Here is a 3,501-nt window from a genome sequence, read left to right on the forward strand (position 1 = left end):
ACCACCTGAATTCTTCGTCCCCAGCTGAGCTATGCCTGGGAGCCACTCAACAAAAAAACATCAAACCACCACGCCGGAACGCACGCCGATCAACGAACGCCGGCGCAGCTCCCCTGCCGTGGTTTGAACCGTGGCGACACCGACCGGAGCGGGCGGAAACTATAATGGCAAACTGTTCGCATGGCGACGCAGTGACACATCCCCTTCGCGAGGGGCACGATCAAATGCAGAGCATTTCCGGGGGCGCACGACGTTAAGTAGTTTGCGTTACGTTAATGTTGTTGCACTTGTGGCAACTGCTGACGAGAGAGCGCTCGTCAGCAGTAACTTGAATGAGTCAAGGATATAAGGCGCGTTCGTAGCCTCCCATTCTGTGTTTTGTGGCGCAGTGGGTAGAGCACCATGTACATTGCGTTCCGTTCGCAGGGTCGAGGGATCGAAACCAGGCGCCGGATAGTATTTTTTTTTATATAGTGTAGGGGGAGGGGTGCGGACTACGACTACGGACGCCTACGGACGTCAACGCGGGTGACATCGTGAGTTACTGAAATGCTCTGCATTTAAAACGGGTCGTGTCAGATGCGTTGGAAAGGCTGGCTTCTATAGTGCGCTTTGCCACTGCGACATATTCTGATCAGAAGCAGCCGTTGTGAGTAGCAATGTACTTTTTTTTTCTCCGCACATCTCTGCTGAAGCTATAAGGCCCAGCAAGACAGCAAGGAACGAGGTTCCGGTGAATACGATAATCCATACTTCGAAATCCGTGGACCACCGCAGTGTAAAGCACAAAACGCGAGACGACCAACGAAAAAATTGAGCAGCTACAGACGCAGGCCCTCCCTTATGCGACTCATGCAAAGTGCCTCTGGGTGCGCACTCGAAAGCATGAGTGCTCGCGGCCATGTTCAGAAACGTTTTGGCCCCGCTTGCACCTCTATTCCTCCGTACGTGGACTGGCGACTTCGCTAGGTCACCTGAAGTCCTACTAGCGGCTTCCGCTCGAAGAACAAAGAGTTTACCCACCCCCGTCCCTCCTTTCTTCTCGGCTGAATCGGCAGCACCACCGATCAGCCAGTTCAGCCGTGGCAGCTGCGAGCGCAGCGTCGCAAACTCGATTAGTGGATTAGCCAGATTAGCTGTCTGGCGGGCGCCGGTCGCCCGCCGATTACTGCAGCGCAGCAGCTACGAAAGCACGGATGAAAAGTACCGGTCTTGCGATCTGTAGGTTGGTATTAGAAGTATGAGGGCCTATGTAGAGAAGAAAATATTAATAATAAAAAAACGACAGGCTTAAGAGGGGATAGCTCCAGCATATGGTGGGATGGTGGCATTATGATTCCCCCCCCCACACACACACACATTTTTGCGTGCGTGTTGATTAGACGCGCACACCATCCTGACCGGCCGCTACTGTAACAATTGCGACAGAAAAAGCTACACCTGCAGTTCTGGTAAGATCAGTGCCCCGGGAACCTAAATTATCGAAAGCTCTACTTATCTAGTACACAGTCGCGGCCCTAATGCGTACCCCGTAGAGGAGACAAAATGGAAGAGAGAAAAGACCAGCTATAAAAAAATATATATAGTTCACCTCGCAGCTTCCATGTAGAGATTACTAGATCCTTTACTACACTATACGACTCTACTATATATGCGTCCGTGAGCATCGTTTTCTACACCATGGTGCCACTGCAAAGCGAAAAATGACGCCATAAGCTACTCTAAATGAAAAGTAATTTTGCGTCTCGTTTGACCGAGCTTCGATCTCTTACATGTTAAACCGGAATCTGACGCTAGCGTCAACGCAACTTGCTCGTTTCGCAAAGTGCAGCGAAATCTACTATTGAAGTGTTTGTTGACACTGGCAGGAAATAAAAATACGCCGTAGAAACGAGGACGTGATTTTTCTTTCGTTTTCTGTTTTTTGCTGACGCACGTAGGCCAGACCCCAGTGCGGCGGACGAACAGCACGGTCTGAGCGAACCGCTGCTCAGTTCGCGCTCAAATTTCACACGAAGGTCGCATTTTGTGGTATATTTTGCTTGACACCGGGAACAGTGACGGTACTTACCTGCTTGTTCTGAAAATAAATAAAAACGATTTTCGCCTACGGGAAAATGGTGGCCATCATAGCCAAGCTGATTTTGGAACGACGGCGCCACCTCCTGGGGTATGTGAAAAGAAACGCGCGTTGGCGATTCAAGGTATCAGAGACAAATGAGGTAGCAGACGACCATAAAATCTCTTGTCGATAGTTTATGATGGACACAAATAGTTACATAAGAGCTCATACGATTCATAGTGTTCCCGCAGTTCATCGTTGTCAATACCCGTCATCTGGTTTCAGATAGTCGGTCCGCGTTTTTTGTGTCGTTGTTGTCCATAATAAAAAAAAAAAAAAAAAAAACCATTATTGCCGCGGCGGTTTTAGGACGGTTTGACAGCGCGAATTTCTGCTAACATGCCCATCTGTTGCTCACGCAAAATATGAACCCCCAAAGGCTCTCTGTTGGCTTCAGTGACCGGTAGTGCACTCTTTCCTTCGCTAATTTTACACACGCCACTCTTTCCCCCTCCAGCGCATTTCCGCTTGCGCCAAACGCGACACCGCCGCTCCCGCCGCCAATCACGTTAAGACGCAGCAGTTTCGTGCACGGCTGCGCCCCCTGGCAATCGTGTTGTTTCGTGAATGTGTGCAACCCAATGAAACCGCAAGAGCTTTGCTGGGTAATTCTCCACCATATGAATGGTACGGCCCACTTTTTTTTCTCACAGAAGTTTGACCATTCTTCTGATCATCATTTCACATCGATTTAGACCATCTCTGCATGACACGAAGTATTCAAAAAGTACCACCCCGCCCACAAAGAAAACCGTTTCAATGGTCCTAAGTTTGCATAATTGTTCTTTTTACTCCAGCAAGAAAGAAAAAGAAGCAACTTTTTAATACGTGTTGTCAAGCACAGTCTTTGGAGTTTTCTCTCGCCAAATATATATTGGGAAAAAAATTCACAGAGCACTTTTCAGCGTACCATTGAACACAGGATCGAGCTTTTGGGAGTAACCACATGGAGTAACTTTGACGAGCGACGCATGACAAGTTTAACACAATGGGTGCAGTAGTGACCTCGTAGTGTGGGCGACGAGATAACAACGCCCACTGAGCATAGAGATAATATTCACCGGGTTGCACTCGTCGCGTTGCTCGCAAAAATCGATCCATGTGGTTACCCTATCAACCTCCAATGTACAAGGTTCCCCTGTGCGCATCAAAATGGTTGAGAATTTCTAAGCAAGTAAACTAGTATTTTGAATGAGAGAGAGAGAGAGAGAGAGAGAGAAAAAAAAAAACCCAGCTGCTACGCCTGCATTTGACTGGAAGTAAGGGAAAGCTGGAAAAAGGAGCACAACAAAAAGGAAAAAGGAGCACAACATTCACTTCTGAACTCTTACGGTTTCAGGGTCTGCACAAACCGTGAGGCCTAAAACATAGACACACGC

Source organism: Haemaphysalis longicornis, unplaced genomic scaffold (assembly GCF_048455015.1).
Source record: "Haemaphysalis longicornis isolate Haplotype H1 unplaced genomic scaffold, Haemaphysalis longicornis Haplotype H1 scaffold_7, whole genome shotgun sequence".
Taxonomy (NCBI): domain Eukaryota; kingdom Metazoa; phylum Arthropoda; class Arachnida; order Ixodida; family Ixodidae; genus Haemaphysalis; species Haemaphysalis longicornis.